Here is a 13,937-nt window from a genome sequence, read left to right as displayed (position 1 = left end):
TGAAATATAAATATCACCAGATTTATTAAAGAAAAAATTCTGCTAAACGACTACTTCTCTTACATACTAATTTATGCTTATGCTACATCTGAAAGAACTCACCCTGACGTGAATATCAGCTAAACGAAGGAAGCTGTAAAAGGAAAAGATTTAATGTGCATCATGAGAAGTCGCTTATATCAGGCACGGCAGGTTTCAATGAAGTTTTATATTATAAAATAGAGGAAAGGTGATAGTCTCTTAAGAGACATAATACTTATCCCACGAGTGATATAATAGTTCATAATTCACCAGAGAACAAGGCTCAAGTGAGTCATATATATTTTATGGCACAATTGGGATTAATACCGTACTTCAGAGAGGCATACATAACCTATTCTATTTATATGGAGAGATGGTTTAAAATTCACTCTCTTCCCGCACCCTTTTCTCCTACCCTTTGGCATCAACCTACAAGAGAGGGACTTGAAAAAAATGAATGAGGACATGGGGTGAAAACCAGACAAGGTGTTGAGGTACAGCTACAGCATCGCCATTTGCCAGGAGCTGCCTCAGTGCTGGCACGGCAATTGGAAACGCTGATTTTTCTAACGACAGCTGCCCAGGGCCCCAGAGGAAGAGGTTAGTCCTGAGCGGGTGCACTGCCATTTCTTTTTTATTGGCTGAACTCCGTGTTTTTGTGGGAACTGAGGAGATGTTGACTTCAGACTCTGCTTGCAGCCACCACGGTGGGATGCAGTTGCCCCAAGTTCCTTCTGTGACGTTGCTGTGTCGCTGCTGTCCTTAGCGGGATGCATTTGGTGGGATGCAGTGCAGGGAAAGGGGGACAGCCCGGGGGGGGTGCTCACCTTGCTCTTGCCTGTCACAAAACATGAAACTTTGGGATATACACTCCTTTTCTATACCCCACAAATAGGGTGTTTAAAGACAACAGATGTGGTGTTAAGGTCTTGTCTGGGGGAAATCCCATGTTTCACTCTGTTTCTACACAACTTATTATGAACTTATTCTCTTCCTAAGGAAAAGTGTCTCCTAAATCATGTCTGAAGAGTGGAGACAGCTCAATTCACCTTACCAGCAAAATCATCTGGAAAAACAAAAGCTGCTGAAGGTCCGGAGGCAGTGTGTGGCAGTTTGGGGAATTTCTTTGTGTGGGCTGGGGGATGCTGGTGGAGGCCAAGGTGTCACCAGGAACTGAGCTGCCTCTGCCCCTGTGAGCTCCCAGTATTTCTGACAAGACCTCGCTCATGCTCCTCCCATGTCAAGGGCCATTGCTGGTCAGTATCTCACCCATCAGACGTTTAGGTAAAACAGCCTGGGACAAGGGATTTACAGGAAACCCGATTTTGTCCTCCCTGTTCGTGAAGAGGTGATTTTGGGGCAGTGGGAGATAAGATGACAGAATGGAGCACCTAAGTGCTGGAATGAAGGATGTAATCTGGGGTAGCTTTGCAGAGCCACATAGGGAGGTTTGGCTGGAAAAGGGCTTGCTCTCGGCAGCCTCCTGTCGCCGAGGAGCCCTGCTCTAGCTGGGAGATCAAGCTGTGCTCTGCATGCCAGTGGGGGACCCTGACCATCTCCAGGGACCCACCAGCCCTATACAGAAGGCCAGGGGGCTTCATGTTTGGTTTTTTCTAGGTCTGTGTACTGGCTCCTGTGGTTTTAAGCTACTTGCTGCCTGCACCTACCAGGCTCCCTGTCACGGGATGGAGTGTGTGAGAGCAGCCTGGGAGCTCATGCCTTCCCTGGGGCTGACGGTGAGGCTGGGCCCAGGGGTGAGAGGGCTGGAAAGCAGCAGCAGCATCTCCAGGACACAGGAGAGCCAGCTGAGGGCTGGCTGAGGAGACCTGAGCTTCCTCCACTGCCTTCTCCTTGGGTTTTTTTTCCTCCTTCATTTAATAAAGGGCTTGAGATTGAGCCCAGGCTCCCCAGGACGGCATTTTTTTTAAACCTTTTGTTCTGTTGAGGCTGTAGCAGATGCTGTAATACCTGGGCAGAAGGTGTTGCCTGCCTCAGCTCCTGCTTCCCACCACCTCTGGGGAGGAGCGCAGGCACCTAAAAAGCCAGGCTTGCCCTCAGTACTGTGGACCTTCCCTTGCTCTTGAGTTGGGCAGCCTGCACAGATGTACAGATCGGAAAGATTGATGGTTAAATCTACTGCTTTTTGATGGGGGCTCAAAAGGTCTCATTGCCTCTTTTATTGCTCTCAGTTTTACATAAAATAACTGACTCAACCATATAAGTATTGGCATCTTTCAGGCATCTCTTTCTTTTTGCTAGCTCTCCTGGCAAAGTGCAGGGAGTTTGTGAGCTTTTTTAAACTAGCCTGGAGGGGCTGATTCACCAGAATGTGAATCCCTGGTGAAAAGCTCACAGCAGCTCTTAAAAGGAATTTTAAAAATATTTCCTTCATGATCCTGCACACAAATAATGAGAAATAATATTTCGAAGGGCTATCTTTGTTTGAGCTACCAGTTTTGAGGAGGTATCTTTTGTCATAAACAACCACTACATGTATAATAATTATATGCTTAATTGATACAGAACCACCATTTTCCGAATACTCTTAGCAGAAAGCATTTTATACCACGTGGTTGTTTTATTGTGCACATTACTTGTGATTGTTACAAACCCTTGCCAATGAATGACAAATTTACATACACATCATGTCAGCCGGCAATATTTTGCAGCCTTAATTGCTTTAGCTTCAGGCATTCTGTGTCAAAATAGAGTGTTTTACGTCCTGCAAGTTGCTCTGTTTCTTTGCAACAGTTAAATTATTCTGTAATTTGCCTGTTTTCCTTCTAATGCATTGTCCATTAAGTCATTTAATAATTTATGATATAAAATGTATGATGCAACCTTAAACCACGTTTAAAACTATCTTGAGGTGTTCCAGATGTGATGGCAGAAAGGACGAAAATTTTAAAATGCATTTGTTTAAAACATTTTTGTAATAGCTTTTTGCCTGCCGTAAGGACAACTTTATCTATATTTATCTGGCCGAGTTTGGCTGGCGAAGTCCAAGGCTGCGATTCCTGAGCAGAGCAGCCGGCGTGGAGAGGAGGAGCAGGGGGACGAGCTGTCAGCAGACCCTGCTGGGGCAGGAGCCAACTTTGGAGCCGACACCACAAATGCTTCCGTATGCTCACCATCCCATACTCGTGTGGATACCCTTTAATTGTGGACCAGCCCCCATGGCAGCAGTGTGTGAGAAAAGTCTATAGGACTGGGTTTTCCTGTGTTGCAGAAGGCCTTTCACGTTTGCCACCGAGCTCCCAGTAAGAAGAAAGGGAACTGGGAGCTGTAATTAAACCCAGAATACCAACACATTCTCTATCCACCCACTTCTGCCCATTCACGGCTCCCATTTGCTGTGTGTTTATTGTGCAGTCTATGAGGGTTTATGCTAGAATAAAAATTAGTGTCCAAACCATGCGGCCAAACAAAAATAATATGAATGCAGAGTATTCTGCTACACAAAAGTCTGGTCTGGAGATGGTTGTTCTGCTCGGTGCCTGGGTGGCCAACAACCTCCTTTTGGTTAGTTCCTCTTAAAAAAGCTCTGAGGACAGACAGCTTGGAGCAGTTGCCATGTTTCATCTTGTGTGTCAGGGATAGAGGAGCTGGAAGTGATTTCCAGGTGCATAACTAGGAAGGCTTACAGATTGAAGGCAGTTTAACTAAACACTTAAGGATTTTTGTTGCGGGAAAGGAAAGTCTTCTGGGGCACAGAGAGGACAAGGACATCCAATGCCCAGACACTGAGGAGAGCTAATCAGGACTTATTTAGCATATTTGCATATGCAATGAGTGGTGCAGATATATCTTCTTCTCTTGGGTTGAGGAGCAGTTATGATCTCTTTTACCATGCACTTTTGGGGGGGAAAATCACTCTGACAGAGAAGGTTTTTAGCTACCTGAAGGCCCCTGGCGGAGTTCCTTGCTGTGCTGCTGCAAATACAGCTTAATAGCCTCAAGAGTTACAAGGCTTTGGCACAGCCATGCTTGTAGCAGCTCACTAGCAGGGTGTCTCTGTTTCTTCTACTGTTTTCTCTCTTATAAGTCTTTCTGTCTCAGGATCCTTCTCTCCTGATACATGAGTTTCCTTAAGCCAAACCAAACATCTTGTAATCAAAAGGATGTGGGACAGATGATATGTACACAGACAGAAGCACTACGCGCCCATGAATCGTGTGTGCTCAGTTCTTTGGGTACAACCCAACATTTGCCAAGAACAACTGTGAAGGGAAGGGTTCAAGTTTGGTGAGACGGTGTTGGTGGAAGTGGCTTGGGACTGGTCCTCCCCTGGGCTGTGCGCAGCCCCTCCAATCTGCGGGTGAGGACAGCGCCCAGCTGCTTGCTCACCCATGACTTGGGGGGGGTGGCTGCATTTCATACACGTGTTCAAAAGTGAAGACAGCAATCGGGGAGTGAAGAAGCAGAGCCGCTGCCTTTCTTTAGCTACTGCTTGTCTTTGCCACGCCTTCTTCTCTGCTTCAGCGGTTATTGTCCTATTGGGAAGTGGACTCACCCCTTGTGGGAAATCATGAGCGTTGATTGCCAGAAAACGATCAACAGGTAAAGAAACATGGTCTGCCGTGTTCAGAGCTGTTTTTTCTGGACTGACTTACAACTCAGGGCTGAAAGGCCAATGTAAGCAGGAGCCCAGACCTGCTCCATGGCAAGCACTTGAGATGCCTCGTTTGTCTCCGCGTGTTGAATGGGAGACAGAGGGACATTACACCTTTACCTGGCCGTTGTGCACTATTTCTAGCGGCTTTGTAGTCTACTCGTAATGTCTCAGCCAGAGATTGTTTATATCGTCTTCTTCTGGTTTCTGTGATCTGCGATGCTGAAAGGGTGTCTCTGAGCAAGAGGCACTGGTGACTGGCTGGCCGGTGCTCTCTCCCCTGTCTTCAGACCGTGCCCCTTCTGAGTGTTTTCATCTCTGAGGCTTGACAGATGTCTCTGCTTCTGCCTATCCCATTCCTGCGAGATCTAGACTCTTATTTGGTTGCTTATTTAACTTACAAACTTCCCCAAGGCCAGGAAACTGTGGAGCCATGTAGGTATAAACTCGGCTTAACAATTCCTAATAAGAAATCCCTGACGGGCGGCGCTTCCGAGAATGCGTTTTGCACAATTAGGGCTGCACACCCCATTTGCTAAGGGAGCATAAGCAGAAATTTGCTGATTTGCCAGTGAGGCTCTCGATTCCCGTTTTCACGTTTAGGTTTCTGTCTTTCCCACCCCTGAAGTTCCCAATTTGGCTTGAATACATTTTGAATTATAACAAATACCCTGATACTCACACCCCATGAATGAGGGCAGAAGGCAGGGGGCAACTCCTGGCTATGTTTCTGTACTGAATTTAATTTTTCATTGATAATTAGACTCTCAAAGCCACCTGATATTTTTGACCAGCGGGAAACAAAGGCCCACTGATTGACTCCAGGGATAGATGCAAGCAGCCCCCACGGTGCTCACACAGCAGCTTCACAAAGACTCAAAACAAGAGCTGTGGCAAATTGGCTCATCCTGCAAGTTTCGACTGGCCCATTGTGTACAAGTAGTAAATTGAGAGCTGATATTTCTGAGAATTATGTATTAGCAAAGCCCGGTGTCTCACTCCCCTTGTAGTTATCCTTTGCAAACAGCTTTTTACCAGTTTGGATGAGCAATCTACAGCACTTCATTATTTTTCTTTTATTCGGGTAATTATTAAAAGACAGCCGAGCTCTGTTCAGACTGGCAGTGGACTGCATCTGTACCCAGCTGGGCTGATACCTTAACAGTTAGGCATTATGTGTTTAATTGTATAAAAACATAATGGGATGCATTTGCAGGAATTTATTGCAATGCAAACAATAAAAGATTATTATTTTGAGATTCATTTCTGCTGCTTTTTGTGTTGTTAAAATTCTAAATAAAGGTGTCATGGTGACAGTTTCTAGTGGAGTGACCAGTTGTAAGCATTTAGTACAAAAAAGGTGTGAAAATACTAGGCTGAGACCAGTTAGCAGAAATCAGAGTAATACATGCTGAGACCTGCAGTGTTAAACCAAATCTGAGTAAGTCATGGAGGGGGATTGATAACTCTTATTGTTTGATTTCTTTTTTTTTTTTTTTTTTTTTTTTTTAATAAAACCAACAGGATGATGTACAGGAAGACAAAAACCACGGCTGTTTCATTAGCTATATTTTCCTCAGCAGCACTCTCCTTAGGTAAGTCAAAAACAGAGTGCCGCTGCCGGGGTCACATTAAATAGGAAAAAAACCTCCTTGCCCACATTGTGGCAATTCTGTGTGAAGAGTAAACCAGCTATTAATCTTTTGCAATAAGATTCCCTAAACAGCAAATAATGTCTGTGTTGGTGAGGCTGTGCTTTGCTGGAAATGGGAGTTTTTTTGGGTGTGAGGTAAGAACACGCTTGTCCTGGGTTATGTTCTGGACAGGTTCATAAAGATGAGGTCATTGGTACTGATGAAGCTCTTGCAGAACACAGCCGCTTCCTTCCCCAAGGGGAATCTTAGCTGTGGAGTATTGAGGTAAGTGGAGGGAGGGTCTTCTCTGGGTGAGAGACACTGAATGGGGTTTTTCTCTTTTGTTTATTTGAACTGGGTGTGGGGGACAGGGCTGGATCAGTAAGCAAAGGACCTGCAAAGCCTTCTCTTACTAATCTCAGGAGAAGGTAGGCAGCAAGCAAATGTGCAGCCCAGACAGAGTGAAGCTGTGGAAGCAATGTCCACCCAAAGGTGGTGCTCCTGGCATTGCTTCATCAATGTCCTTGGAAGTCAAGCAGGGATAACTCCTTCTCCAGGGTCCTCGGGATGTGAAGACCCCCTTTGGAGAGAAAGAGAAAGAAGAAGTCCGTGCTGGCCACCTTTCCAGGTGCTGGCCTGTGCAGAGTCCTGCTGAAGTGAGAGACAGAGCCAGGGCACTGCATGTACCCCAGACTGCTGCTGCACAGACACCCCTGCACTTGCCCCCATCCCAGAGCTCAGCACACACCTCCTGCCCTCGACATATCGAAGAGACTTGGAGATTTGGAGTGACACCCTCACTTGGTTGAAAATTTGTAGCTCCTAATGAAAAGCACCCGTGAATTGGTGTTCACAGCTTCTATTTGTGGAAATATTTATCTTATCTTTTAGGCTGCCATATTAGCAACAGTTCGCCTAGAGTATTTTCCTGTAATTTCACCAGGGAGCTGAAATAAACCCTTAGTAGGTCACTCTGGAGCTGGTAAGAGGCACAGACTGGCCCATACCGGCTTCTGAGGTTGGGGTGACCAAATTAAGGACCAGCTAATGGCCTGTGGCCGTCAGGGTGATGGGAGCAAATACTCCTCACAGGTGTGTTGCCACTCTTCTCAAGCAGAAGGTAAATTTAGGCTATCCTTACGGGGCCTCGCGCTGAGATGGCTGCGTGACACATGATACTGAGACCACACAGGTACTGCGACTGCTGTCCCCCAGCAGCATTGTTTTATGGTTTCAGCCTTGGACAAAACAACACAATTACGGGAACTAAAGCTGCTGTCTTTGATGATGAGAAATTCTTTTGCAGCCTTGATTTTGAATACATTTGAACATGTTGCCTACAAGATGTAGACAGAAATGAGCTGTGCGTTTAACTGGAGCAGTTGTGTATTCTGTTGGTGTCACTCAAGCAAAGTGAAGCTTGGAGAGCTATAAATGCATCTATTTAACAGTGAAAAAGAAGTACCTCATCCTGATAGAGTTTTTCCAATGCCAGGATTTGCTTGCACTGAGGTTAAGCCAGACCCTGGGCAAGCCGAGGCATTCTCAGCCCCTGGAGGGGCTTAGCTCTCTGCCAAGGGAAGCTGTCCTGTGGTGCAAGGTCTATCTTTCCCCAGCAAATACCGCACGGCTGGCTCTGCCGTGCGGCCCTCCCTGCAATGTCCCATCGGTGCTCATCTCCCACAGGCAGCGCTCGGGAAACCCATACACAGCAAAGCCTTTCTGCAACCGTGAGGTCCCCTGAGCCCTTAGACGCTTGGTCTTGTACTCACAACTTGTGTTTTTAATACAATCAGCCACCAATTTGTTGGTTCTATAAAAATAATGGCCAAATTATTCCCCACAACTGAATTCCCATGGGATGGATTTGGCCCCACACCTGGGATATACCTGGATTTAGCCTGTGCTGGGCACTGGTCCTTCTCCAGTACAAGGAAATGTGGATCCATAGGTTTCCTCCTAGACTGGCCTGTGCTTCTGGTAAAGAAAGGAACTAGGTCTACACAAGGCTTAAGACCAGTTCAAAGTAACTATGTAGAGATTAATTCTTTGAGGACAATTAATAGCAAAATATACAGGGCATATGGGCCATGACTATGTCATTTGCTGAATATATTCAGCCTCCTCGAAGTGGAAAACTGCCCTGATCTGACAGTGTAAAGAAATAATGTAAAAATGGAAGGACAGCTGTGGTCCAGTTGTCAGAGAGACTCGAAATTAATGTTGAACATTTGAATCGGAGTGAGGTGAAATATCTCAGGCACATAATCTACTCATTAAAAATGCCACTTACTGATGGTTGAAACCGAAATTTTCAAATGGTTTCAGATAGACAAAAATAGATGAAATGATAAAACAGCTTTTGGATTTTTTTAAAAGTTAAACATTCTGATTTTTTAAATCTAAGGGTCATGTTTTGACACCAAATGTGGCTAAATACAACTAAACCAGATATAAGCACAAAACATTATTTATTTCTTCTTGTTATGAAACCCAAATACCAGTTTTTCTTGTCAGCTCAAAATGAAAGGTTATTTTTCCAGTTTAGCCACTGAACTGAGGATTCAATTATTTGCATACCTCCGGTTGTAAGACATTCTAATATTTATCTTGCTGCCGCTGCTGCTGGAGACACAAGAATTATCTGTTGCTCTGGTAGGGAAACAGAAATAAAAAAACCTGAACATGTAGGTCCATTATTTCCATTTCACAATAATTATGCAGCATGTTAAACAATGTATACTTCCATCTAATGCAAAGCCTGCTACCTGGAAATACACAATTACCATAATACCTTGCTGGTTAGACATACGGTGAGACTATGATTATGCAGAGTGTTGGGAGAACTTTATGTATAAAATTATTCTCGAGAAGAAGAAGGGGGAAAAAAAAACCCGAAGTAAAAAGCTAAGCCAGCACATTATCTAATTCTCAATGTAAAATAATGCAGAAGTGCGGAAGATGAACATCTGATTTGTCACATCTGATACGCTAATGTTTTATCCAAAAGGAAGAACACATTGTAACATGCTCATTCATCTGCATAAACACCACCTGGCCCTTTACAGGCACCTACTCAAGTAACAAAAGTTAATGGCAGCCCATTTGTAGCCATTTCACTGGTAGAGATGGAAAGGGTTGGGGTTTTTTTCTTTTTAAAGTAACATATTTACATGAGTGTCTGTTGAGGAACAGCCTCCCTCTCAGTGCTTGCTTCTGAAACCTCATTCTCAGTGACTGTAAATTCAAGCAATTTTAAAGAAATGTTAGAAAATAGTATTTAAAGCCTGTACCGAGCATGCGCACACGCACACACACACGTATATCTGCACACATACACATAATGTACATCTAAACACGTGCACATAGTTTTTAATCCCTGGCCATCCACTGCTGTGGAGACACACCAGAGGACTGTAATGCACATCTATATTTACCCAAAAGTGCTGCTATGGTCATGATCTGAATAGCAGCTAGATATGGTTTCTAATGTATGGCTGGGGATGAAACAGATTTGTTGCTTGTTATTTTTTTTAACTGGAGCATCGTGGTGGCATGCTTCAGTAAACATGCCTTTGTGCTACATTACACATATGTGTATATCATCACTTTGCTTTCAGACTAAAATAAAACCTGGGCACCCAATTCACTAAAATGCTGTGTACCAGCTCTGCTGCTTTCACAGCAAATTTAGGCTGGAAGGTGTGAAAGCCAAAATAAATAGGTGAATTATGCAGCTATGAAAATGTTGTGGTTTGTGGTTTGCTTTTTTTTTTTTTTTAAACTTGTGAAGTGCTTAGGTCTGGCTGAGCTTCAGTGGCAGCACGATTAGGAGAAGTCCTGCAGGAGGTGCAGCAGGACCTGGGCTGGCCCTGCTCTGGGTGGGGTGGGATTGGGCCAGATGATCTCCAGTGGCACTTTCCAGCCCAAATCATCCCCCAGCTCTGCGTGCAGCCTCCCTGTGGGCCCCTTGGCTGAAGGAGCCTCTTCCCTAACTCCAGGATGTTGCTGGAACTCTTGGATGATGGTGGTTGTTTCCATGTGTGTGGTGGGGTGACCCAGCAGGGAGGCTGGCTGCACCTCCTGGCCATGGTCGGCAGGCTGGCCTGAGATGGCAGCTCTGGGAGGAGGAAGGTTAGAGGTCCTTGCAACCACCAACTCATTCTTGACCAGGGACTTCAGGTGACTGGAGAAAGACCCTGGCTGGTGCATTTTTGTGGGTACATGTGCACATGTGATTTACTCCAGGTGCTAAGTTGGAGGCTTTGGAAGAAGACTGGGAAAGAGACTTGGAGAACTGGACCTCCACACTCCTCACCAGGAGGGCCAGCATGCTGTCGAGAGTAGGATCCTTAAACCAAGGCAGGATCACGTCAGGGCCCGGGGGACACCAATAGGCTTTAATGTCCCTGACCAGCCCACCCTGCCACTGGCCCAGAAGCCCCATTTCAGCTCTCCTCATGGGAAAGGTGTAACGCAGAGCTCCTCGCTTGCGCCCAGGCAACCCACTGACTCAGAGCCATGCTGCTGGAGCAGAGTGTCTGATGTGAAGCTGCAAGGGTTAAACAGCAAGATTGTCCCAGGGAACCTTGGGTGAGCCAGGTGGGAGCTGTTAACAATTAAAGATAAATGGGCTTGATCAGCAGTCAATCTTAAATGCTCCTGAATCAACCTGCTACTTTCCCTTGTCACCTCAGGGATCATAATGCCTGTCTAGGGCAGGAATGGTCTAGGGCAGGAATGCACCATCATGCAATTTGCCTTCTAGGTATTATTATACAGTCTCCCTCTGTGGACAGCCCCAGAAAGCTGCTAAGAGCTGGTAGCTCTTGGTGATCCTTCTCTGGGTGGGATTTCCAAGGTGTATGGCTTGCTGGCACCTCCCTTGTGTTTGTGGGAGAAGCTATCTGCTGCTCCCCTGGCTCAGCCCAGCATTAACAGCAATCTTTTATTTTCTGCCGGTACTGCCCCAAACAGTGCTTTTAGTTAAGAGTCCTTTCTTGTTAGCACATGTACATCTAAAAAGACTCCATAAGGATCAGTGTAGGGCTTCCATGTAACTATGGGGTCTGCACATAGCAAGAGAGAGAAGTAGCAGGAAAGAAGAAAGGAGGGAAAACAAGCGGGTTCAAGCCTGACACCAGGGACCTCGACTGCACTCACCACAAAAGTGCCAGGTATGACTGTTCTCCCTTTACTCATATGAGAAAGTGAAGTTCTCTTTCTCTCACGCACCCTGTTGCACTTTATTTCTCTTCTCCTGACGCTCTTAGAGATGTCTGTCTTTAGTCAGTCTCCACTGCTGTAAGTTTCTTTAAGCTGTGAGTAGATAATCATGCTAATAATGTGGGGCCCATTTGTCAGAGGAGCTCCTGGGGATACAGTCCCTGTGTGATAAAATTGGGAGTTGCTAAATTAACAAAAGACTGACTAAAGATAGGACTTTTGGTTTGTGGTACAAATCCTGTTTTACAAGCAACTGTTTTTAAAGAACCTTATAATAAAATGAGTAAGTCTGTACATTCATGTTCCTGTATTTTCTTTTCTGTCAAATAAGACTCTGAGTTAAGAATATTGTGATCTGTGCATGTGTCTCATTGGAAATCTGGACCTTAGCCTCCACCCTTGCTACCCTCAACCCTAGAGATCCCAAAAGAGTAGATGCCATTTGAACTAATTTCCCAAAATCAGTTTCACTTTTGCTCTCTCTCCAAGTGTACATGGGCTCTTGATCACACACAGAAGCCCTGTGAGTAGCCAAGGGGACACTGCCATCATCATTCTCTCTGCTTACCTCGATAGAAAGAAAAGCTATTGCTCAAAGTGCCATCGTACATGCGCAGAGGGGCATAAGCAGAGTCCAGAGTACATCATAGCTACATGTATATTTGAAATAAAAATCTCCCTGTTAGCCCAGTCTGCTGAAGAAAGGAGAATGTCAAGAGAATACTTATCTTTTTTGCCTGCGAGGGAAAACAGATCTGAGATCAATGGGAGTCCTCAAAGGGAAGTTGAGAGGGTCCCTTTAAGAGTAATCAATGTTCTGTTTTTTTTCCAAGGGGAAAATAGTTTTCTGTTTGCTTTTTTCTTTTAGTCTGAAGAAATGCCATTAGCTCTTTCATTGCTCCATTGTTAATGTTATATTCTATCAGTAATTATTATTCCTATTGTAACAAAGTGTCCGCAGCACTTTACAGAGGAGCCACATATCTCCTGCCCCAGAAAGTCACCTTGCCTGTCTCCGGAGGGAGGGAGGCTGCTGTGCTGGTTAAGCAGAGGGCAGGGATGCCAGGGGCTCTTCCAGGTGGAGCAGGGCAGGAAGAGTGACTGTGTAATGAGGATTATTCCTTCCTCTTGACGAAGGAGGGGGACTCTGGCATTATGGTAGCACCTTTGGGCACGGGCAGACAGAGGTGGCCTGCCACAAAGATCTGCCAAGCAGAGAGCCGACCAAGCCTGGGAGAGAGAAGGTGGCCTCATATCGGGGAGGTAAGAGAGGGGCCTCATCCAGAGTTCCCTCTGCTGGCTTTGCCTCCATCAAGGTTTTAAAACAAACGCATCTTTAAGCACCAGGTACTTGGGGTCTTCAAAACACATCAGGGTTTGTGTGTCTTCATGCAGCCACATACCTTTTGAAATCTCCCTGCTGGTGCTGTAACTAAAAACATGTGAGAATTGAACCTGCATCTCCCAAGAGCCTCAACTAAAACCTGTGAGGTGCAGCCCTTTCCTGGTGAGCGTGGCACTGGTGACATGCTTTCCCTCTCTCTGCAGACCCCAGGCTGCGTGCCACCGAGACACCCTTCTTTCTCTCCTGTCCACATTATCCACATCCAGCTTAAGGCATCAGGCTGGGACCTAAAACTGTTTCCCAGCTTTGTAGCTGTAGTCATGGACTCGTGACTGCTGCTTGCACCCCCAATAAGAGCGAAGCACCTGCAAAGCCCAGGTCGTAACCAGAGTCATGCAGAGAGCTCAGTGGTCTGAGCAGGAGCTGGGTGCCTGGCACAGCCACGGTGGTGGTTGAATGAACTTTGAGCCTTGCCTAGAAATAAGCAGCTTCATTTGTGCACATTCATGCATGCAGATACGGATGCACGCTTGCACACTGGGGTTTACAGAAAATCTAAGATTACTACTCTTTGCTAATGAGTAGACTATGTCCAAAAAGTAATAACTCCATTCTGCAGAATTGTTGCCAAAGTTAGCAGCTAAGCATGAAAAGTGATTGCTTTTTCAAAGCTTGTAGTGTTTTTGACAGTTATCTGGTGCAAATGTGAGCCTGGTTATTGCAATTCCTTATATCCCTTGCACATCTGTAAAACTGAAATAATCCAGTCTGTGGCATTAGATCAGAATCTAGCCCACTGATTCCCTCGTTAGAATTTATTTGGTAAGGAATATGAAATGTTATACACAGGGGCAAAACCCATGGCCGAGCACTTTCCCTACCCTGCTCCTTAGAGATGAAACGGAAGGAATTCACAAGCAGCTCTGCAGTCCGCTAGTGAAAATAGACTATTACGCACAGCCAGTCATACGTGCTTCTCTTCTGGGTTTAAGTGGATTAAATAAGGTGTTATTTACAAGGAAATAATGTTTTTGAAATTATTGGAACTTTGAGAAAGCTCTTTCTCTGCAGCCCTGCGTACGAGCTTTCCATCAAGAAA

The sequence above is a fragment of the Nipponia nippon genome, unplaced genomic scaffold, assembly GCF_047370975.1.
Source record: "Nipponia nippon isolate SJK-2023a ecotype South Korea unplaced genomic scaffold, ASM4737097v1 scaffold_5, whole genome shotgun sequence".
In the NCBI taxonomy this organism is placed as follows: Eukaryota; Metazoa; Chordata; class Aves; order Pelecaniformes; family Threskiornithidae; genus Nipponia; species Nipponia nippon.
The sequence above is the reverse complement of the archived record's forward strand: the minus strand, read 5'-3'. Positions refer to the sequence as shown.